We start from the raw sequence: 25,644 nt of genomic DNA, 5'->3' as shown, positions 1-25,644 counted from the left end.
CACTGCAGGCAGTCATTGCTTCTGCCACAAAGTCAGGCAGGCACTGAAGGGGGACAGTGCCAACAACCTGCATAAATGCAAGCTGAGATGAATTATGCAAATATATCATGCATCTGGAAAATGGTGCTTTAAAATACAGCTTCACTGTTCAGCTGACAGCAACCAGGCCCCTACCTGGCAGTTCTCCTGGGTGTCTTTCCTCTGTCAAGTTAATATTCTCTGCCCCCAAAACACATTACGGAAAAATTCAGCTGTCCCCTGGGAATTAATGTACATTGTTACAATAAGAGAACCAATTCAGTCTTTAAAACTGTGAAATACAAAGATTTTCATCCTGGTTTAAGTCCAAGTTTCAACACAAACTGAGCTTTGAACCCTCCAAGATTTCTTTCCAAGAGCAAGTGATCCAGGGGAGGATCTCCTTCAACATACACGCAATAGCAAATTAAAAAGTGACTATGACAGAGGAGGGTGATTTATGAAACACAAGTGTGGGGAAATAATTATTTACCTTTATAACAAGCAGTTTCTTCTTGGGTTTTTTTGCCATAAATGTAACTACCTCCCAACAGCAACTTCTTAAAAGATGTTTGTCAACTTCTGTCATTCACAGATACAATTTTTTTTGTTGTGTATCTCTCTCTAATGAGATGCACAGCCAAGGACGGTTGTCAGCATCATAGCACCGCTGTTGTGACATGTATTTCATTTTATTCAATACATAACGGGGAAGCTGCTAAACCCAGCAGTCCAAGCAACGTCCAAATAAGCATTAATAATGTGGTGAATAACTGATCATCACTAGATGGTTTTCAGCAGGATAAAGGGTTCTCCCTCCCCCTTTTAAAAATATCCTCAGAGTTGGAAAACAAAGAGGCAGAAGTTAAGACTGTTGCCTGCTGCCTCCCACGATGGGCACACATCTGCAAGTGCCAACCTGCTCGTGGCTGAGCAGGGATCCTCATGCACCAGGGATTTCAGCACTGCACCAGGAGATTGCAGCAGCACAGCAGGTGGAGCGGGGGGCTCAGGGAGAAGCAATTAAACGTGGATTGTGGCTCCCATTTTTCAAGGTAGATGGCAAATTCAGTTTCACAGACATGTACAAATTCATGTACAAAACCCACTGGATAATACAAGGACATCTGTGTTTACCAAAGTAATCATTATTGTTTAATGCGTATTTTTTAGGCCATTAAACAAATAACTTTAGCTCTGATGAACATGGTGATTTTCATGATAGACTTAAAAGGGGAAAAAAAAAGTTCACAAGAAATGTGGAGCTGCTAACATGTGCTAAGTATTAGGACAAGAACCACAGATTAAGGGCAATGCTTTGACCTCACGTACTCTCACCCCCTGCACGCTCTGCAGCACGGTCCAACAGGGAATTGTGGTTTGCTGCCCTGCATCAGAACCTGAAGTCATCCCTGTGCTGCCTCCTGCCCCAAACTTTGTGGACACACGCAGCCAGGGAGGGCAGTGCCCCATCAAACACCACCAGCAACCACAGGACTGAAACTCCATCCTTCTGGGACCGACCCCACAGTCAGGCTGCACCCACCCACAAAGCTCAGGGCAGGGAACACACAGGTCTCCAAACCAAGCCCAGCACCCTCACAGCCCTTGGGAGGTGGGTTCCACCTCCTCTCCCTGATTTACAACTGATATCCCTGCTTTAGAACCATCACCTCTGCCCCACCCGTTTGTGGGGTCCAGCCCAGAGGGAAGAACATTCCCAACCTCGGGGGCTCCGAGGGGAGCTGGAGGCAGGCAGGGCTGGCAGGCAGGGCTGGGGGAGCTCAGGGGAGGAGTGAGCCGAGCCGAGACCCCGCTCCATGTTCAGTGATTATGAGATTAGTGTGTTTTTATTTAAAGTATTACCCGTTAACATCCCGTATTACAAAAGTAGCACAACAGTATCGACAGACTGTCAATATTAATAGGAGTGTCTAATGTTTTATCAATACTAATTTAATTTCTGTTATCTGCAGGCTGCAGGGCCTTTCTGAAGAAACAGAGGAACAAGAATGAGAAAGCCAAAGCAGTGACATAACAGGAAAACGAGCCATTCCTTCAGCTTCTTGATCATTCAGTGGCACCCTGCAGTTAACACAGTTATCCTTGCTGCTTCTTTTGAGCAAAAACACCAAGGACAAAACCTGCTGAGGTGTTTTTTTCCCAATATCACCAGAACCTCCACAACTCTCTTTTTCTCTTTGGCCAGAAACCATCTTTGCAGAGCAGTATTTTTCCTAACTACGTACACCCAAAATCTGTAAAATAGATGTGTCAGACAAAAGCAATTACTGGTTGGATGAACAACTCATCTTTACAACACAGAGGTGATTCACAAAGGAGAATTTCTAGACCAGTGAATGACCCACTCTCATACAGACTTTAAAGGGCCACATGGAAGATGCATCTTTTTCATTTTACAGGCAAAATATGCAATTTTAGGATAAAACTTCTCAAAGACTTGTATTTTAATGAGGTTCAAATAAGCATCCCAAACAGTCCAGGCAAGGAGATGTGTTAGCAAGTCTGCCTAAGGTGGTAGGTGCTGTAAGGGGTAAGAATCCCTGTTCCTTCCAGGGAGATGCTCAGCAAGACCCAGATCACAGCCCCACCCCTGCACTTCCCATCACTGCTAATGCACTTTAAAAGAGAGAGGAAGACAGGTCCACAATGACAAAATGTCAAACTGAACAAAGTAATTGAGCTAATCATGTAAACATTCATTATTACTAATATTAAAATATCCTGTTTTGCATTTTCTTTTTGTGACAGAATGAGCAGCATCTAAGGACTCAGAATTATCATCTAAGAACTGAGTAAAAGAGGAAACTGTCTAAAATGAAGACTCAGTATCAAAGAAGAATTTTTCTCTTGCTTTAGCACATGAATGATCCCAACTGCACTCTCTACAAAGCATTAAGTTGGAATGCAGGGGAAAGTATTCTTCTCCTTAAATATATTTCAAATAGGTGATTTATGGTTTTCAAACTGCAAAGGAGAGAAGTGGAAAAGAAGGTATTGGGGTAGGAAATTGGCTTACCTTGTGATACTCCATGATGTGTGACCCGTTCCCACAAATGGGTGAATCCTCCTTCCCTCATTAATGAGGCTGCAGATTTCCTGGTCCCCCCCAATCACCTGGAGCTGCCCCACCCCACCACCAGCCATACCCTGAGGATTTTACATCACTGTGACAAATTCTGAAGGTTAATGACACTCAAAACTCCCCTGAGAATGTGTCCAGAGGGTGCTGAGCATGGGGCAGCTACTCAAAGATGCCAGAGATGGGCTGGGTGGTGACAGACCTCCCCACCGTGGTCCCTGATGCTGGGCCACAGCACCATGGACCCAAATCCCACATTAGAATAAGATGAAGTAACGTTTAAAATGGAGATGGGGGATTAAACCCACTTACATTGCAATCAAAATGCTGAATTCTCTCCCCCAGACTGTCTATGCCCTCATGAGTTCTCCTTGAAATTTCCACACAAAATTCTGCCTTCGAGCAGATCTTTGGTGCTGCTCACATCCCCTGCAGTCACACAGAGGAACACCAGCCAGTGGTTGTGAGGAAGCTGTGTCTGCCAGACTGCTTCCCAGAACCACAGAAAAAAATCGAGGAAGGCAGAAAACAAGAGAAAATACTCTGTGGCCTCTGAAAACCCAGGGACAGAACTGATCTCTTCCAGCCAGCTGGGGATGGAGTCAGAAAAGTATCTTGGAAAGAAAAAAGAACCAGTGAGGAATGAACAAGCAAGCAGGGCAAGGGGGGAAACTGTGCCATAGGGAAACTAATCCAAGAGGAGTCCTATAAATTGGAAAAGAATCAAAACTAGGAGCTATTGGACAAGGATTAGTGTAAAAGAGGTAGATTAGGAAATGGGATTTGAGTACCTCATGCACAGCCCAGCCAAGGACTTCAGAGGAGGCAACAGGAACAAATTACAAGGCACAGCAATGTAAGTTAGCCTGAGACTAAGAAAGCAAATTAAAGATGAGCTTCTGGGACTAAGCACCCACCAGGGCAGCTTGAGAAATCTTCAAAAGAGAACAAACCTCTCCAGCCTGCCCATGGAGGTTTGCCTTTGTGTTTTAAGGCTCCAAACCCAGCTGTTTTGGAGATACACATGCAGTAGCAAAACCATCAGCAGAGCCACTGCTGATGTTCCCATCTCCAGCTCAAGAAAGGGACTTGCCACACAGGAATCCTCCCTGCCAGTTATGTCTCTTACCTCACTCAGCTCTTTCTGCTCACTGCCTCCCTTGTCTACAGCCACCATTTCTGCAGCACTTCTCCCTCCTCCTCCTCCTCTTCCCAAGCCTCCAGCCCCCTCTTCTCCCTGCACAGGAGGCAGCTCCAAAGGGAGCAGCAGCAGCCACAGCTCATAACTCGCCTAACGAGTGCCAGCCAGGAGTGATTTGTAGGCATCAAGTAGATTATTGTTTTTTGAGAGAGTGGAAAAGAAAAAGAGGGGCACAAGCTTAAGGTGTTGTTGATGAATGAAGATGAAAAGAAGGTTTTAGGGTGAGAAGTGTTTGTCTAGTGTGACCTAAACCGTTCAAACCTCATTTGATAGATGATGGACATTTATTCCCTGCTATGTGTCACTTCAAAGTCTGAGGTTTATATTAAACAAGAAGTCTTCTCCTTCTAAGTTGTTCGCCAGTTTTTTCCCAGGAGTTTATCACACAGAACAATACTTGGAAATGCAATCACATTTGGTTTTTTAATAAAGCTATCTGGTCACTAGTAGTACATATTAGAAAATGCACTTTATTTTTTTTCATTATGTAATTGTGTGCTTCATTGCTTTTCATCTGTTTTCCCTTGCCGTGGGAGGAGGCATGGCCCAGGAACACCATTTTCTGGGGATGATCTACATCAGAATGAAACCACAGCACCCACTGACACTGCCCTTCCCTCCTCTCTCTCCCCAAAGGCAAGAACCAAGTTCCCAATAAAGCTGAGGTATTTTCTGCTCTGAGGTAAGGCAAATCCAGCTTTTCCACCCCTCAAGGCCCTACCTGGAGAAGCCAGCAGCAGCAAATACTTAAAAGTAAGCAAGGACATGAGGCCCAGCCACAGCTCTAATCACAAATAAGAGATTTTTTGGAGTCTTGCATCCAAGTCACCCATGATACTTTCTCCCATGCCTTTCTCTGGATCTGGATTTGCAACCTTATGAGAGTTGATGTTTGGAAAGAAATCATCTGTATCATGAAATAACTTTTCCCCAAACAGCTAATGGCACTAATAGTTTTGAACAGTTTTCTGCTGAAAGACATGATCGTTCATGATCATTATAAATGTTTACATTCCTATTCATTAAAAACAAACATATTATGCTAATAAATTACAGAGAAACTGTACTTGATGGGACATGTTCCTGTTTAGTATTCACACAAAGCACTGCAGCTTTTAACCACAGGGTAAATTTACTCATTTACTACATCTATTCCTTTAAATGTGCCCCCAAAAGTTGTTTTCTCAGCACTTGCTCGCTAAGATTCCTTTGAATATTGATTTTTGAGGAGTTCATTTTACTTAGCTCCTCTATTAAGAAGAAAACACCATGGATTTACTGAAACCATATTTCTCCACCAGAGTGTTGATTCCCACAGAAGCAAAAAGCATTTCATGGGAGTCCTTGCTCTAAGCAAGGACATCCCCTCTTCTCTTTGTCCTACCCAGAAAAAAAAGCCCACTGCCTTTCATTTGAGATGCTCTGCTCTACCACACCCCAAACACACAGACCTCTCCCCATCAGCAGCAAACTTCCACTGCAGCCCTGCTAAGCCTTGAAGACCCCACAATTTGTGCACCCAACATCCAAGTCAGAAGTTTGAGTTATGCTCCATCAAGCTGCTCCATCTCACTACACTTTCAGAGCTTAAAAAAATTATCAGATTCTACTGAATTTCTCTCTACACAGCTGCATCTCTAATGAACCCCCATAAAAGTTAAAACTTATATTCGGTAATCATATGCAATTGAAACATCACAGAATGAGAAGTCAAGGAACTGTATGTGGGCTGCAATGACTTGTCTTATTGTATTCATTCCCTTAATAAATATATCTTAAAAATAACCTCGCAGTCACACATTTGCAATATAATACAAAAATAACACTGGATTCAAATTATTAAACAGGTAATTTAATAGAATAAGAATTGAAATGTAGGACAATGTGCAACTTTATGCTATAGGAATAAGATGATTTTAGCCAACACAACTATTTTTCTTTTTTGCATTATTTCTGCATTTATAATACTACAACATCCACATAACCTTGACACTGTAGTCACCTTAGTAACAAACAAGTGTAACATTCACTTATAATTGAAATCCCAATAGGGTGTTTGATTCAAGTAAAACAAAAATCAGAGGCCCCTACTCTGCTGCTTTTTTCTTAGTCATATAGACATAGGCTAAAAGGATTTAAAAATAGATATATTTGTACACTATTACATCTACAAAGCAGAGCTATTTAATTTTAATTTAAGGCTAAATGGAAACAAATATAACACCTTTAAAAGACATGATGCTAAAAAGAGAACAAATTATTTAAGTTCTGGACCAGCACAGCTTGGAGAATTCACACCAAGTAAAGGCCAGATTTAAACCAGTCTTACAGCCAAGAGAAGAAGCTGTTCTGGGGACATTGGACCAGCAGAACTGGGTGTGTAGAGGACACCCTTCACTGTGCCACCACAGCCCAGAACTGATGGGGAACAGTATCCCCACCATGTCAAGCTTCTGCTTTCCATAGCTGGTTTCATTTAAATTGGGCTGTTTTGCATGAAAGAAAAAGGGCAAAGGTCCCAGCAGTGCCCAGAAAGGCACATTAATGTGCTTGGTCATTGCTTAGCAATGGCCAAGACCAGACACTTCAGAGAAAGGTACAAAAAACACCTGAACTGAGAGTTTTCACCTCTGGAACAGGACTTTCTGCCTAACCCTTTATTAGCTTTGTCCTAAACCAAGAGAATTTATATTCTTCCTAACTTGAAAGATTAAATAAAACTGCTCCTACTCAAAGCACCTGCAGATGTTTGCAATTACCTATAAACTTAAACTCTCCTACTGCTTCGCACCTAGCCCTTCGTAGCTGGGGTTTACAGTTTTACTGAATCTGTCTGAGGGACAAAACCCAGCCTCAACCACCTGAAGCCATCTATCCCTTTGCTCGTGTTGGCCTGCTCTTTTCACAGCTCCAGAAGAAGGAACTCTGTGCTCCTGCAGAAGCTCCAGCCCATCCACACATCCCTCTCCTCCAGGGCTGCCATCTGCCAGGGCCCCGTCCCGCCCGTCACGCTTTTATGGAGTCCCTGATGAGCATGATTCAATTAAGGTCGCCTGAGAAGCCACTCCACAGCAAATGAGAGGTGACAAGGAGCTGAGAGAGGAGCAGGGGGACACGGGGAGGAGCAGCTGGGCTGGGGGACACGGCAGAACTGCTACAGCACGTGGCAAAGTGGGGTTGAGCTGCCTGTGTCCGAGGGGTGATGGGGAGGGGTACAGGGAAGAGAGAATCTGGAGAAGTGGGATTCTTAGAAAGCTCTTCCCACCCTGTCACAGAAAGACAAATTGGAGGCAAAACCATGAGTTTTACTGAGTTATTCTGTCATCAAGTGCTTTGCCTACACATCAGCAGAGGACACATCACCTTGCTGGGGTTAGGGAGATGCCCACGGGCCCCAGCAGGAGATCTCTGTCCAAAACAGCTGCAGGAGTGGGCTCCTTCTGCTGGTGGAAACAAGGACTCAGCTAAATGTGGAGGGCTACAAGTTTCTGCAACAACATGCAAGTCTCCAACATGTGGCCCGTAACGTAGCTGTTGCCATGGTAAAAAATTCATGTTTAGTGAAAAGTGTTAAATCTTGTATCATAAGTTAAATCAGCTGCCAAGACACATTTTCACAAGTAGGGGAATTTTTGTCTTTTCAGAATGGAATGTTTTTCAGTTGACATTGATTTTTCCCTAAAATAAGTCCCCCAGAAAGGAAGCCAATCACACGTGAGGCAGTCCAAGAGCTGAATTACTCTACTCCTTCTCTGAATCATCAACAAGTGTTGTGTGCTAGTGCATGTGTGTGTACAAATGCACTGTAGCTTCATAAATTCCACCCTCTTCAACAAATCGGCAGTTATACAATTTACTCAGAATATTAAAGTAATGATCCCAGCAGAAACACCAATATTTCATGTTCTGGGTGATGAGACTTCTAAAAGTAACTTTTCTAACCAGGAACCAACTCAAAAATTATGTTGCCCCAGACTTTTCACAAATATAAGACTGAGTCTGACTATACAGCTGTTTATGTAGGTCAAGGACAGAAATACAAAGAGTACATTTATTTGTTTTTATGTTTCTTGCTCAGTATTTCAAAAGAGAACAACTTTAATACAGTTTCAGAAAGAGAGCCAAAGTTAAAATTACTGCAGAATTAGCAAAAAACCCAACAACAACAAAAACCCAAACAAACAAAAAAAATCCCCAATAAAATAACACCCAAAAAAACCCACCCAACCACAAAAAACTTGTTATTTTTATTAATTTAAAAACTACTGCAAGGAAATCTGGCTGTTACCAGTTCAAGACCGTATATCCTTCTTGTCCTGAACTACTCAAATTTGGCTCATTCTAGCATCTTATGGTTAATCTTCCATTTTTGCAGCAAAATGCCTTTCCAGTGGGAGGTTTTCCCACTGGCACACCCAGGGAGGACTCAGCACCAGAACAGCTCCTGCAGAGGGGTCACTGCCCTGCTGGACAATGCAGACCTCTTGGACAACACTGTTCTTTCCTTTCCCACATCTCTCTTCAACAACCACAAGTTGGATTTCACCCTCACTGTGTCTTCTGCGGTGAGGACTTTGCCCAACAGATTCCTTTCTTTTTTACCTGCTTCCAAGTAGCAACAGCCAGCAGCCAGTCACATCCTTGTTTCTAAGTTAAGAAACACTTCTGATTCCTCCTCCTCTCTCTAATTATTGCTCCGCGATCGATTTGCCGTGCGCCATGCCAAATTCGCACCTTAGCTCCTCACCTCGAGTCACTAAAACTCAAACTCTCCTCCCATCTTCTCCACAAAAGACATTTTCTAGCAGGCAAGCTCCTGCTAACGCTCCCTTGCCTCCCTCTCTCTCTCTCTCTCTCTCTCTCCTGAAACCAGCTCTTCAGAAAGGCTGGAGCATATTTAGCCCTCCCAGCTCTCTGCTTGTCTCTTTCTTTTATTTTACATGGTTCAGTGTTCACATTCTGCTCTCATTCTGCCTTCTCTCCTTCTTTCTCTGCTCCGGTGCTACAAAAAGACATCTTCTGTGACACCTTAAAGAAAAAAGGTCCCTGAATTAACGTGACTTGCACTGCGTGGTATTTTCAGACCGCCCATTTGCTAATGCTGAAAACACAATTAGGAAGTCAGGGAAAGAGCTTACAGGAGCAGATGAAAGCTGCAGAGATAAAATGGAAAGCTTTTACCTGCCAAGCTCTCAGGTTAGGGTTCTAGGTTGCCCTCGGATCTAACAAAGCTATAAAAGAGCCATATTAAGGAGGTGCACAGTTGCATTGCTGTAAATCTCAAGCACAGCTTTTTCCATCCTCCTAAAGATATGGATTTTTGCTTTCACAATTTGCAAGCTGGTAGCCATAGGTGGTTTAAATTCTTGGTATTAAAAAAAGCTCAGAGCATTACTGACAATTAAAAACAGCTTTTACACATGCACAATAACGCTTCTCATGCTTTTAAAAAAAAAAAATAATATGCATATCCATATTACCATCATAATAAGTGCCACAGAGTGACATGATATGATTGAGTATAATGGTTCCTTTGGAGCCATTATGGTCGATCAGTAAATAATACACTTTTGAAATTGTCTAACTACATATTTACACTTGTCAACTCTCATACACTTCAGTGACAGAATTTAAAAGAAACACTGTAAAAAACTGTAAGAACATTAAACCACAAAAACATTATGCTGAAGTACTATTAAGGTTTGACTTAAACCCACAAAAACACGGAAATTTCAGGTTAAGGCCAAATCTCCCAAAATGGCACTGTCCTTAGCTCCCAAGCTGTGCTCAAGTGCCTGCAGTCATCCAGGAAAAGCAAAGGAGGAGGCAGGAAGACCATGGGGCCGTGATGGTCCATGTGAGAATTGAGCCATTGTGGAGGGCTCCGGCCACCAATTTCATGAGAAATCTCACGGGTGAGAACCAGCCTGCCAGCAGCAATTCAGCTGCTCAGCAGAGCAGCATTTCATGATATTTTATATAAACAAAGCCCGGGCCTTTCTCTGTTTATTCAGATGAAATTCCCAATTAAGTTGAGAAAAATTAGTCCTCATTTGTTTCAGAAGAGGCCCCATTGAGACACTGGGAGTTTTCCCTAGCTGAAACACATGGAGAAAAACTTCAGGCTTCAATCCTAAAAAGGCATTGCCAAAAAAATATGTTAAACAAACATGACAGTGGATCATTAATATCCCAAAGATTCACTCCATGTGGGGAAAAAACAAGACTGGGAAGGAGGATGTTTTTTCAACAGTAAAATAATGGGCTTGGCGATGTCTTTTTTAATTGATAATTTTGTGTCTCTTGTTCAGCTGCAGCCACTTTTGCTCCGAGCAGTGGTGGCGGCAACTTTATTGGTTCCAGTAGAGCTCTGCTGAAAACAATAAGCATCAAGCTCCCCAGTGCCATCTGTCTTTCTGTGAGGGTCACATCCTGCTGCCCTGGAATCAAGGGGATATTGAAAGCTTGGGAGCTGTCAAGAGCAGCCCCAGGCCCATGGCACCTCCTTTGCAACAAAAGGACCCCAAACACTTCAGATGCTCTGCCCTGAAATCCTGAACCAGGCTTTAAAAAGCAAGGATGGATATTTTCCTAGAGCAAAGGTCTTCCTTTCATATATATCTATATCTGTATCTATCTCCTTGCTCAGACTTATCTATTACCTGGCTTGTGAGAACAAAATCCATAAAGGCTTGGCAGGGCAGGCTCTTGAAGTTGTTTGAAGACAGAACCACCACACCCCTGTCAAGAGGGAATTACAGCCCAGTTTTACAGTCAACTCTCCCCTCGACTGGCTGATGACAGAGCAGCCTCCCTCTAAGCTCAGCATCTGGGATTTTACAGCCGCTGTATATAAATGGGATTTTCATGACAAACAACTCTATATTCGGTTTCCTTGTATATCTGAACGTGAGAATGATCTCTTAAGGCTCTGCTGGGAAGAAGTATTAATGAAGACAAAGAGCATTTCAGGCATGATGACAGTATAAAGACTTTGTCCTACACAAGTACTTTAAGTCCACATCCTCCTCCCCACGCAGCAATCCAGGACTCCCCTGTGTGCCTGACCCTCCTCAGCATCCCACCACCCAACCCACCTGACGAGGACAGAATCTGCCATCAGCTCACAGAGCTTCCCCTGCTCTCTCATTTCACAAGGCCTCCCTGGAGATATTTGCTTTTGTCTAAATATTATAAACCAGGGTAAGACAAAGACTTAATAAACCCTGTTGCCTTTTCCCTTTGCACAGTGTCTGTCTCCTCTCACCCAACCTCACAGCTCATGCAAATGTCAGAGCCAGAACAGTTTCTGCATCTCCTCGGGTCGCCCCACAGTGAAACCAGCAAAGGTAAACAAACTACTGAAGTCTGGGTATTTTTATTTCAGATGGCATGTAAATCAGTGGATGAAAGCTGGGAATAAACTGGCAATATGAGGGCAGCTTATTTAAGTTTCCTCCCCCAGCTCAGTGTTCCCTCAATGTAATATAGCTGGCATAACCCTACACTAAGGAAAAGAAAAAAAAAAAAGGAAAAACCCAAAGATATAAATATTTTCTCCAAAGTCAAAGACTCTTTTTTCAAGGTGTTTGGCCTACTCTTACAGAAATAGAGAAGCCTTTTCCCTACAAAAGGCAAAATTTTCACCTGTAGGAAATCTAGAGGAGACCAGACACCACCTCAAGTGCTCAGGATGGGCACAGGTTTCATTGTGGGACAACCCAAGGAGGAGCCCAGATACCATGAGTGCTTGGGATGGGCACAAGCTCCTCATGGGAGCAGCAGAACCTGGGATACAGAAGGTGCTCTCTTCCTGCTGTGCAGTATTACCTCTCCTCAAACAAGAGCCAGAGCAAGAGCTTCCTGCAGGGACTCAAATCAGAAAATGACTGGTCCTGTGCAAAGCTGAAAGCCTCTGCAAAGATGATTTTTAAGAGCAGGAGCTCCAGCTGCCACCTAACTGTCTAAACAGGGGGTGCCCCAAACCCACAAGCTCCTCACACCATTATCTCCTGGCAGAAAGGTGTTATGTGCTCCCACTCTTCCCCCTCTGCCTGGGTTTAAAGCTTTCTGGCTGCTGGTGAGGAAATGATTCTGCCTTGCTCTAACTTCCTCTCCATCACCTTTCTGTCTGTGAGGACTGGTGAGAGAATGTTTCCACTGCTCTTACACTTCCACATCATCCATTTCTGAGGCCCTTATAGGAAAAAAAAAAAAATAGCTGTCTCCCATCTCCTACTGGTGATAGTTTTATCAGATAATAGCACGAAGCAGTTATGATCCTGTAAAGCTGTTACCAATACCCAGAGGTATCTGAATTGCAGCAGTGAGACAGATCATGCCTGCTGCATTCACCCACCAATGGGCAAAGCCTGAGCAGCATCTAAGGGACCTGTCTACTGAAGAGAATATCACTACTTCAACCTGCCATGAGCAGTTGTTTGGCTTCCCTGATTTTCTGCATTCACACTGTATTTTTCTATATTTTATTTTAAGTTAAAACCTGCTGAAATTTGATAGCTCCAGACACAACAGTGCCAAGGAAAAAGAGCCTCTGGTCCCTGAGAGGGACCTCTTTCCATGCTGGCTTGACACATAAAATCTGCTCCTTCAATTATGTCTTCCCTCTTACCTAGACACCACCGTGTGAAAACATAATAAAAGCTCTCAGAAAAGAAGTTCAAGGAAGCTGATAAAGTATTTTTCAGATCTCATAAATACTTTAGTACCAAGAAAGCCACTTGCACAGCCCAGCTCTGCCCCTGTGCCATGTTGGTGACTGCAGGCACTCATGCCTTCCCAAAGCACCTCAATCTCCATCAGCCCAAAAACTGCCCTGAGCAATAAAAACAAAGCTGCTGCCACACAGAACTCCAGCTACAAGCCCCACTTTGCTCTGTTAGCACTCTGCATCCAGAGAGGTACAGGTGCTTTACAAGAGTTTGTGGCACACACACCTGCAAACTCACAACTTCACACGCCCCACAACATTTCTGCTGGTTCAAAATATCCCTTCAAGCATCTCAAGTATCAACAAAGAGATTTTAATTATCCCTTCACAACTTCTACCCAGCCAGGGCAAAGCCTTACAGATAAAAGCTCTGCCCGGCACTTTAAGTTTACCACCTTCCCAAAGCAAAATCTTTTCCTGTTATGTGATTTATTGGAGTAATAGGTATTATTTGTATGATAAAACAGGTTACTTGAAAAACTGTCCCAAGAAATCATTATAGATGTAGAAAAGTCAGAGCTTGCTCTATTGCCACAACAAAAATGCTCTATTTGTTTTTCTAAATATAAAGCACTGAAAAATACCAAAAATTTGGTCAGGATATAATTGTGCACTAAAGCCTTCATTTTAGGTGTGAGAAGATTTTTTTACTGAGAAGGCGTGAAATTCCCCCTTCTCCTGGTGTGAGAAATGCCCCCTGATGCCCCAGCTCCTCCAGGACATAGCCAAAGTCGAAATAATTTTCAAAACTAATATGTACACTGAGTAACATGGTTAACATCATCCAATGAATTTAGATCCACCTACACGGTATAAATATATCTAGATAAACTGTCACCTTCAGCAGAATTCATTAAAATAATGTTGTATCTTCCTTGTTAAATGTAATTTTTTTAATTGAAATTTAATCTTACTGCATTATTTGGTAGATTTTTAATTGACATTTGTAGTAATTAATTGGTAAGCATTACAGCTTTGTCTGAAGAATTTAAAACTAAATTTGACATCGAGATTGGCCAGCCACTGCTGTGAGGTGCCTGCTGGGAGCATTTCATCATCCTCCCAGCCCCTCCTGCTGATCAGAGGTGGGAGATGATGGTCTCTTTCTTACAGTCATGAATTACATTACTAATGTATTCCATTACCACCACGCAAATGTCATGTTAATTCCTGATCATCATCAAGTCATACAATGGTTTCCACGCTGGCACCCAGCCAATTAGCGGTGTGGAAAAATATTCCGCCAATTATATAACTTGAATTAGGTTAAGGACTCAAGAGAAAGCAAAATAAATGCTTTGAAAATACTTCTGAGATAAAATGTAAGTTGACACTGTCTTCATGTGCTCTAGCCGATGTTATACAATCTGATAGGCAGCTGCCAACATTCATAACTGTTTATTAAATCTAGCCTCTCTTTATGGTGGCAGCTAAGATCTGTATTTTTACCAATATTAGGTTCATTGTGTTATGAAAAAAGACCAAAATACTTAGGAGCATTCACACCAGCTTATAAAACTTACATTATGTACTTTATTAAATTGTTAAAATTACTTCTTCTCTCCTCCCCCTGCCACTGAGAAAGTTCCACAGACAGAAAAGTTTCAGAAAAACAAAGTCTTTCTGGAGCCACTGATGCCACAAGGAGCAAGGGAGATCCTGCAGGACACAAGTGACATCTCAGGGCTGCTGCCACCTTTCCCTCTGAGCAACTCTGCCAGGGGATGCCAGGCTGGGCTTCTGGAGCTCCCCCCACCCCACTGACACCCATCTGGGTTAGCACAACCTAGGGGAACCCACCCCTGCTCTTGCTCTTGCCTCCTGGGTATCACCAGAAGGGCAAATCCAGCCCTGTTTGTAGCGAGGAACCAGAGGGGAGGACTGAGGGAGGAGAGGGGCCCTGTTAGGAAAGGTGCCCACAATCCCTGTGGGCAGGGCAGGGACACAGCAGATCCCTGATGTGCCATCTGCTCGGTGTTCAGCGCCACCAGCAGCACCACCAGGCTTTTAGTACCACCCCATTATTTTGATTTGTTCTGTTCTTAACTCAATTTATCCTACAAGCATGGTTATCTCCAATTTAAAAACATACACAGCACCAGCTCCTCGACTTTAAAAATTCATAACTATGAGCAATTTGTTAAAACCTCTTACTGTATCTTTCTCTCTTATTTTCCGAGGTGCTGCCATGAGGCAATTCGCTGTTCTGGCCACTTACCCCAGATGACCTTTGCCTGCCATAAAATGGTATACAACTAAACCCTCTGCTTCAAATAAAACCCTTGCCTCTTCGAAAGGCCCTACGTATTCAGTCTACACAATCAGCAGAAACCACATTTGGCTACTCAATAAGCTGGAAACCTTTAAGGCGGGCACGGCGGTGAATGAATTCCTGACATCACCAGGGACACTCGAGTGGGGAACAAGAGAGACGGCCGAGAAGTGGCTCTTGCTGCAGCTGGAGAAAGGATCACTCCTTTAAGCTGAACTCTCAAGGAAAACGAGAACAAAAACTGAATTAGCTCGACACGTACCCTCTGCAGTCAGCACATTGCTAGGCAACTTACCATTTCTTGATAGAATTATGGTGGAGGGCTGGTCGTACATCAGGGTTAAGATGAACACAAGCACCAGTTTGGGCCAACTGCTCCTTTCCAGTGGGAATGCTCAATGCTTGGTCATTTGGTATTATTATTCTGCAATATTTCCTAGGCACCTAGAGAGTCTAATGCATTCAGAAGGTATTTTAAAGCTATTATGTGACATGAAAATTTTAAGATAACTGGAAGTAAGTGAATTTTAGGAGGAGTAGTGTGAGTCTTTTTCTTTGTTCAAGCCAGCATTTGGAGGGAGTTAACAATCCTTCTTCTCATTGCTTTTATTTTTTAACAGTGAAGGTATCCAGAGGGCACGTCACTTCAACACTTTGTCTTTACTCCAGACGCTGGCTGGCCACAGCTCCACACCTCCATAATTCAACCTGGTATTTCAAGTGGATGCTTTGAAACACTCTGGTCCTTCCGTCTGCCACCCTGAGACCAGACACAAAGTGCCACTACAAGCAGTGCCACGGGGCTGTCACAGCACCCAGCGATGGCACACTTCACCCATGCCAGCCTTAGAAGGGCCTCTATCTTTAACAATACCTGGGTGTTGAGATTCTGACCCCAGGCATTATTTACATTTACTAAAGAGGCATTAAGCAAATGTGCTTTAAATCGAGGCATGTACCTTGCATATAACCCCACGCTTCCCATGCATACTTTATAGGCACAAAGAAATAATTAATTACCTAACCACTGTGATTAAAATCAATTGATTCATATGCAACAGAGCAGTGAGAAATTTTTGCATGACTGGAGAAGTCTGGAATTGGTCCCCATTTGGGGATCTCAGTCGTATCAGTGAGGCTGGTAATTCAGACATGAAGGAAATGGTAAGAATCCCTCTCCTCTATGCATACTTTGAGCTGCCATATGGGTTTATTCAACTGTTTACTATACCAGTCGGTAAAAACTGAGCAGCTATTATAATCTTTGCTAAATGACATGGTAATTATGCTACCTCTGGAAAAAAAAATAAAAAATGGAAACAGAAAAAAAAAATCACAATTCACTGATGTATGAATTTCTCAGGTTTTATAATCTTTGAATTGAAATGCACTTTCAAACACACAGAGGGATATTAAATATATAATAGAAACCTGAATTTATTTAAAAAAACAATTTGTGCTCCCAATTCCTACACAATTTAATTATGCAGATTTCCTGGGTTTGAAAGATTTCTTACACAGACTTCCCAGTTTTGCTGCAGAAGGAGATGATTCTTGTTCTCCCAAACTAATACTGCCCCTCCTCTCACCCCAGTTATAAAGAGAAGCAATCAGGAGGAGGCAGGTCAGAGGAGTGGACATGGAAAGCTCCCCATGACAGGTTCCTGGGGGATGGGGACAGCTGGAAAAGGCACAACCACCTTTTGCATGGCACAAAAGGGACCAGGGGCTTCTTGGGGGGTAACCCCACCAGGAAAGGCAACTGGCCCTTAATAGAGGAGGGGTCTCACTCCAGCATCCTCCTGAGCTTGATCTAAACAGGCTATTGAAGGCTTTGTCCCCGTGTCCCCCAGGCTGGGCAGCAGCACCAAGGTGAAGTACATACTGCAGGACAGCTCTCCTGTGTACCAGTGACACCATTTTGTCACTGGGATGCAAGTGCAGCAAATGCTGGAGCTAATTATCTGTTGGCAATGGCTCCTTTGAGAACCCACCATGTGACACATGATGGCAAGGAGACCTCTCCATATCCATATTTCATCACTACATGAATTGCCCACAGAAGCTTGGTTTAGATCCTGTCTGTCTGCAAGAATTCAGTTTTGGGCAGTAGCTCTGCCTGCATGACTGAACTCCAGTTTCACCACCAAAGCCCTTACAGTTCACAGAATTCAGAGGGATGAAGAGAAGAAAGAAAGAAAAAGAGTATTTTTTCTATATAGGTAATATTTGATGTTTCTGCTATTTCATGCCAATGAAGGTTGCTTTGGGTTTTTTTAAGAACAGTGGTGACTGGCCTGTAAACACAGACAGTACAACCCCCTCCCACCTTATTAAAAAGGGAAAGAAAAAAAAAAGAAGGAAAGATAATTGGTAAGAAAGAATAAGTGAGAGTTATTGCAAACTCAGCTTTGACAACTCACCAGTTTTACTTGCAGGCATCACACATATCCATTCATGACTCAGGGCAAATACAGGAAAGGATTGGAACCCTTCTCATGGCAAATGTGTCTGGAAGCCGGAGTCACTCAGAAAAAATGTTCTCAGGAGACTGAAAGACAAAAACATGTTTTAAAACTTCACTCAGTTAGAATCATATCAAAGCCTATCGTTTTCCTTTGAAAGTAAAAGGTGGTTATAAATGCTGGAGCTGGGGGGAGCATTACAGAAGCACGTCTGTGTATCAAACTATCACACAGCAGACTCTATTTAGCTTTAAATAAAACCAAAACTTACAATATTAAGATAGGTTTTTAAAGACAAATGCTTATTTCAGATTTGCAACGTGCTCCTCCGACAGGAGAGCTTATGTTCCTTCTAAATACCAAAATGTGTCACCATCCAAATCCACATTCTGCCTGAAAACATTGTACTGAGCACAAAATCCAGATACTTTAACCTACTTTGCATTATCAAAATATAACACTCTCTGAATTTCTGAACTATTTACTCTCTGTCTTCACTCACTGCATCCTGATTAAACCTTAATAAAATGTAGAACCTCTTGTTAGCATTAATCTTTCCTCTGAGATAAGGAAACACACATATAAAAACTATTTGATGTTCAGGGTGGAAAGGCAAAACTTGCAAACATCAGTTAAGAAATACCAATTAGTATGTTTTTTTCCTCAGCTATTAGTAACACAGATTGAGCTTAAGTTTAGCTCAGAGGAAGCTGCTCCCTGTACAAATGAAACACCCATTTTACTAATAAGGGTATTTTAAAATAAGATGTATAATATCTTCACTGATACAGTATCTGCACTGACTAACAACTCACACTCAGAAATACAACCAGAGGTGTTCCCAGGGCTGTTCTGCATCACATCTATGAAACCACATGGGATTTTAACAGCAGCTCTGGTGCCTGCCCAAACTGGGGAAGGGCACAGTCTGCTCTAATGAATGCACCAACACCTGGGAGAGCCTCTGCTCCCAGGACCTCTGCATGACAAGGACCTGCAGCATAAACCCCAGGGGACAAAGCCAACTTTGCAATGGAGAAAAACACCCTGAAACACTCGAAAAAGAAAAAGCATGAAAGCAAAAATCACCTGAGGTGCTTCTGAGCCCTTCATTCCTCAATCCTCACCCTCAAGAGCATCCCCAAGGCAGTGGCTGCTCCCAGCCTTCCCACATGGCCCAGCATTCTGACAGGGGGCAAGTACTGCCAGCCCCAAATTAACCTCATGGAGTTAATTATTTTGGCAGTCCACTGCAGCCTTCCTGAGGAACATCTGGAAGCTTCTGTCTTAGCAACAACTGCATGAAATTTTGTAAGACAAAATCCAGGTACTTCTCTGGCCCTGGGGCTTTCTCCCGTTCTTTGCTGAATGCGCAACGGCTCAAAGATCACAAGGGTTCAGAAATCTAAATATAGGGCCTATGTGACCCTATTACAAAACTGTGCTACACAATAAAAATAGATCCAAAAGGGGTTTTTAAACAGCATTTATGCTAAAAACGACTTCTTTCTCAGAGACTCTGCAATACCTGCAAACCAAAAGTGACCTGCATCTTGCACTGGTTGTATTTTATTCATGAGGGGCAGAGCACTTGAGAGAAGCAACAGAGCAATGTCAGAAACACACATCTGAGCCTTGCTTTATTGCTGTGCTTGATGACAGATATGCAGATGGGTTTGTAGCTGAGCAGAAAGCTGCATCTACATATGTTGGGACAAGATTTCTCCAGCTGACCTGCTGCACCACAGAATTCAACTAATCTTTATCCATGATACATCTGTAGGGCAGGAAAGCATCATTAGCCCTCTTTAGAAGATGAGGAATCAAGGCTCATTTTAGGTACTGCTTGCCCAAAAAATTAATGTTCAAGACTTTTAAAGCAAAATTATTGTCTAAATAATATATGTGGTCTGCAGAAGATGAGGGCTACGGTGTACAGAAGCACAGGGATGTCCTCACCTGAGGAGGGCAGATCCCTCCTCACATCCCTCCTCAACATAAGAAATATCTTGGCACCCTTGTGCCAACAAGCAGATTTGGAAGCTGAGAGAGCTCCTACCTGAGGAATAAGAAGCAGTACAGGGAGGAGGCAAAGACATTCCATCCAGCTTTCCCTGAACTCTGACAGTACACCTGGAAAAATTGATGCTTCTTACGCCATCAAAAACTGACCTCACTCCACAAAACATTTCTTCAGCCAGTTTTCCCAAGGGAACAAAGCCTTCATGATCACCACGTACTTTCTGCACCCAGCCCCACCTGCATCTTTTGAATCCCTTGGATTAACGGGAGCAGAGAGCTCCCAAAGACACGAGTTCTCACGGCATGAACTCCAGGGCTTGCCCCACTGGTGGCCTCCAAACCCACTGGATCGGCTGTCTTTGAGAGCCAGCTGGCTCCAGGCACTGCTCCAGGCTGAGCCCAGCACAGCAGCTGCCTGCCAGGAGGGAGCCCAGCACAGCCCAGGGGCACACAGCCAGCTCAGGCACCTCCATGGACCTCAGTGCTGGAGAACCTGGAGAAACAAGCCACACTGCTGGGGGGGAGGGCGGAGGAACGAGAGGAACAGATTATAGATCGGTTCTGATAAACTCAAGCCTTTAATGATCTGCCCACACACTCGAGTTCGATCTGGCATTGACAAATTGAAGCTTTTAATGATGTGCCCACACATTTGAGTTGGCCACTCCTCTTCCACAACTTTCACAAAAATAGCACGCTGGGTTAAAGACACAGAAACTCTAATACTGCTGCAACATGAGCAAAACCCTTGATCAATTTTTGGCAAACCTTCCCCAAAAGATTTTTTGACAGGGCCTCCAATACAGCCCTCTAACACAAACCTTCTGCACTGCCCTGCTCCCATACAGATTCTTCGAAGGCACCAGCTCAATAAGGGGCAATGAGATGCAGCAGCTTTAGCATAACTGAAGTACAAAGTCAATCAAACCTTGAAACAGGAATCTGGGCTTCATTAATTCCAGCAATCACAACGTTTTTATTATCACTGTATTAATCAGAATAGGAAACCTATTAATCTGCCCCCAACAAAAATTAATCTTTGTAATATTGAGCAGATTTGAAAGACAAGTTTTAATATTTCACTATTTAAATCTCAAAGGCAGAGGCACACAGCTCAGACAATCGGGCAGATCACTGTGGACTTCATCTCATCAGCATGAGGTCCCTCACCTTTTCCTCTCTCTGTGCATCTCCACCCTGGGGTCCAGCTGCTCCTGGGGCTTTTGAAGGAACCCAGAGCATCATTTCTACATTAAACTCCAAAACTGGCTGCACTGAAGTTCCTGATGCACTGAAGAGTTTATGTTGTAAAGGAACAGCACCACAGCCAGCAGCGCCTGGGTGGCACAGGCTGGAAGTGCCACCCATGCCAAGGGCTGCCTAGGTGTGAGGGAGCTCTGCAAAGGGCAGGACACACCTGAGAGGCAGCAGAGGCATCCCTGTGTGCACAGGGGAATGAGAAGAGGTGAAGGGAGAAAACAGCAAGTGGCTGCAAAACAAGAAAGTATATCTGAAATTCCCGTGCTCCACTGGAGCGAGTCAGGGACTGCTACACAGATCTGGCCAGGCGACCTGAACCAACCCCCCCAAAGCTGCAAAACATCCCCCCAACACCACAAGGGCCATCAGAACAGAGCCCAGCTTAAAGGAGAAAACAGATGGCAGAGAAAAAGTCCTTACAAAATGATGGCAAGGAGCAGGACGAGTCAGAAAGGGGCTGAGGAAATAAAGAGGAATGACAGATGTGACTGAAAAAAGAGGAGGACTATCCCAAGCATCTCCAGATAGCCATGCCCTGCCTGGGGAGGGTGACATGGATGAGCACATGGCTGCAGTTCCTTTTGTGCTCTTCCATCATCATCCTGCTGTGGCAATGGCTGATGAACAGGTTATTTTGCTACTTGGCCAAATTTTCATTAGAGCAGCTTTCACCAACACACAAATACATCCACAAATGCATTGACACACACCTCGGGACTGTATCTGGCACAACCCAGGCCTGATCAAAGGCAGAATTTCCATCCTCTCACGCACGACTCATGTCAGGCTGTTTACTGACTGCACTGGAACCACAGAACCCTGTTTTAGCTAATGATTTCTCAAAGCCATGTTGCACAAAAGAAAACAGGTTCAACTTGTACATCAGTGCCTAAGAGACTGCTCCAAAACAGACAACTGCATGAAAAGTTGTGCCCATGTATACATATATACAAAACTGTTTTTAAGTGACTGTTTTAAATTAGAATAAATCTGTGTTCCACCAATTAAGCTTTGAATGCACGGCTGATATCGCTCGCTATTTTAAACAAGCGGCATAATAAACGCAAAAATTCAAATATTTTAGAGAAAATACTTGGAGAGTTGAGACATTAATTTTGCCATATACAATCTGTTTCACAGGGATTTAAAAAGCTTTATTGCCACCCTGGGTACATTGGAATAAAGATGAAACACCATCCTTTCCTATTTACATATTAAAAAATACGTGCCTTCTTGATACGGATTACCAGGCTTGCTGATACATGACTGTTAAAAACAGCCTGTCTAGAAAACCCAAAGCCCCAAACTAGAAGTGTCCTTGCACTCTAGCAGGTTCCAAATGGAAATAAAATGTACTGCTGGCTTGTTTACCCTCCCCTCTGGCGAGTGTCCTGGGGGAGGGAGGCCAGAGGAGCTCCCCAGGGCTCTGCCTAACCATGGAGCTGTTTATAAGCTACCAGAACCAGCAGCAAAATAAAGGGAGTAAGATCAGACAGGAAAACCTTGGGATCTCAGGATGTCTACATCCAGGTCGGGGGGGAAAAGACAAAAAAAAAAGAGAAAAGAAACAACAACGACAACAAAAAAACTACCAAAAGCCAATCAAACAAAATATACTCCCCCAAAAACTCCTAACCTTCTTATTCGTATTTCTATCTAATACATTTTGATTGCAGCTTGAGATGATCAGCTAAAATGTTTCAATACAGACAATTTTTTCTCCAAAATAAATAACCTTGTTCCTTTTCCCCCCTTTTTTCCTCTTTCCACCCCCCCCCCCCTTAAATAAACTGCATTAGAAACACATGTCCAAAGCATCCCTAAAAAGACCACAAAGTCTGCTTGCAAGGGGAACCTCATTGCACCGAGTGGTAACATTTGTTCTCCCCTTTCAGCTGGGATCCACCTCAACTTTTTGATGTTGGTTGGAGCTTTTATTTGCAAATAGAGCAGAGCTGCCTGGGATGGAGGGCTCCTCTGGAGCATGCCATGTGGTCTGCACAGATGTTCCTTTTATTCCTGTGTCCCACAAGGCTCTGAGGCTCGCCGGTGTTAAACAGATTACGCAAGTAGAACACTTGATTTTGCATGTCCCCCTTTTTTTCCAACAGTTGTCTAATTTACTCATCTCATTCTGCCCCCTCCTTGTCCCTCACAATCGCTATAGAAAACACAGAAAAATGCAGCTGAAGCAAGGAAGTTTTTCCTCCAGGAGCGGAATATACAGGAATGCTCAGCATCCGCAGGCAAGGCAGAAATGCAGAAGAACAAAACTTATTGGGACAGTAAAGTAACCAGCTCATTAGTCAGTCTGTGCTAAAGACAGACACTTCATTATATCCCAGCAGCACCAGTCGCTACAAGTAGCATAATCTCTCACCCTTATTTATATGTTCAAATGAGAAGTGAACTTTTTCCAAAAAAAAAAAAAAAAAAAAAAAAAAAAAAGAAAAAAAATACAACACCAATTATGGGTGCTAAGCATTCGAAAATCCTTGAAAATCTGGCCTTCAACTCAGTCACAAAGAAGGGGCTTAATTTCCCGGCTGTCAGGCATCCCAATCAACAACTGAAGTCAATGGGATCTACACAGCACCTTATTAAAAAAAAAAAAACCAACAGAGCCTAAGAGGCCCATTAAGGAACTCCAGCTACAGGGAGAGAACCTCACTGCTGAACCCAGCAGCAATACACAGCTTTGTGCACCAGCCACTTCGCTCTCATGCTTAATTTGATTAATCATTTTGGTATTATCCCCAATTAGAAAAGTGTCTAACAAGAAAAAAAATCAATTAAAAAAAAGTGCTTAAGCCTAAGGAAGGGCAGCTACTGAACACACAACGACTTGGGACTCCTGGCATTTACCAAGGATACAAAATTGAAACTAAAAATTGCGGACAAATACAAAGGCATTGGTGTTTCATCCAGACTGTGGATTATGAATTTTTTTTTTTTTTAATAAACTGAAACCGAATTCCAGATGTTGAAAGTTGGGAAGTAAAAACTGCTCTAGCTGTAAAAACACAGAAAGGTGAGACAAAAAATTCTGCTGAAATATAATGAATCTTGGGGATGAAAGGAAAGCCCACGCACCGCCTCACCAGGAGAGGGCTGGGACAGGGATTTTTGTATTCTGTGTGCCAAGCCAGGTAGTGGCACAGGGGTTTGCCCTGAGTTTCCTTTTAATAATGGACAGAGTAGAGCAGGAAACCCCAGGAACTCCTGCAGCAGAAAGGGGAACAAACCTCACCCGCAGCTTTGCACGGGACCTCCTGGCACCCAGACCTGGCTCCCTGCAGCCCACAGGTGGCACGTGGCAACTCCACCTGTGCAGCAACACCAGGGCAGGGGGCACTTGTGGATGCCATGGACACAAATTAGCACATCCCCAAAAGACACACAAACCCACCTTTTCTTCCACCAGAGTCCAAATCACCCCTGACACAGCAGAGCCACATCTGAGGCTCCGCAGTCCCTTCAGCATCCAAATACAGTCCAAATTTGGACCCGCATGACTAGTTCTCGGTTTATTTTATGGGCTTGATCACCACCAACACTCAGGGATTTTGAAAGCAGAATTCAAGGCAGTAATTTGAGATCACTGGTTTCGCCTCTGTTTGTTTCCACCACAGCATCCACAACGCTACAGATGAACACAGAACATTTAAAGTATCCCACAGCATCCCACCAACTCCTTCCCAGAAGTGACTGAGTCTCACCCTAAAATTCAGGAACAGCAGCAAATGTTTGGATTCTGATAAGAAGGGGAATATTCATCAGCATACTTCACAAGTGATGCAGTCACAACTTGCAAACTTAGTCACAGAAATATGACTGAACTTGTCTGCTACCACACAACAAAGTACCGTCTAGTGGTTAAAATCGGAGGACATGATTCAGGAATGCAAGCCTTTTCAAAGAAGAACTAAAACACATGATTAAGTGCTGTTGAAGTCAATAGGCTGATTCAGAGACCAACTTCTGGAGCGATGGATAATACTCCCCACATTGCCATATGGCTCTCAGTCAAACTTCCTAGAAGCATTTGCTAATACCAGGTTCCACCACAGCTTTTGGGAGGCCTGCTTTTCTTTTGCCCTTCCCCCCCTCCCCTTTCTTTTTTTAAAACCTATGTCTGGGATAATTTTCACCCACTCTGAAGATCTTCCAGGCTCTCACTGACTGAGAGAGAATGTGCCATGATTACTGCAGGGTGGTGCAGATTCATGCAACAACTAATAATCTCAAATGCAAAGTTATCTATATATATAAATGAATTCAAGAACGCATTATATAAATATATGCTATATAAAATAATAAATGCAAATCTGTTATAATCCAAAGGCACTTTTTGTGGTGTTTAGTGGAAGGCACGCAAGCCTGTTACAGTGATGAAATCCAGCACAAGCATCTTGGCCAGCTGAGGGATCTTTGCAAACAATCCCAGTCCCACCTCAGAACTCCCGAACCCGCTTCCTTTACGACTTGCAAATATTTCATTTCTCTTGCCAGCTCCCCGTTCACTGCTCCACTGAAATGTTCTGGGGCAGGTTTGCTAATGTATTGTGCACA

At 43.4% G+C, this 25,644-nt stretch overlaps 1 protein-coding gene across 7 annotated transcripts in view; it reads right to left on the bottom strand.

The window, feature by feature from the left end:
• FOXP1 (forkhead box P1) overlaps positions 1-25,644 on the bottom strand; it is a 377,320-nt gene that overhangs the window by 314,321 nt on the left and 37,355 nt on the right. For all 7 annotated transcript variants that reach the window (XM_050979145.1, XM_050979151.1, XM_050979152.1 and 4 more), the window contains exon 2: positions 17,749-17,876. The gene's annotated coding sequence lies outside the window, so the exon portion shown is untranslated. The remainder of the gene's footprint in view (positions 1-17,748; positions 17,877-25,644) is intronic.

Source organism: Serinus canaria, chromosome 12 (genome assembly GCF_022539315.1).
Source record: "Serinus canaria isolate serCan28SL12 chromosome 12, serCan2020, whole genome shotgun sequence".
NCBI lineage: Eukaryota > Metazoa > Chordata > Aves > Passeriformes > Fringillidae > Serinus > Serinus canaria.
The sequence above is the reverse complement of the archived record's forward strand: the minus strand, read 5'-3'. Positions and strand labels throughout refer to the sequence as shown.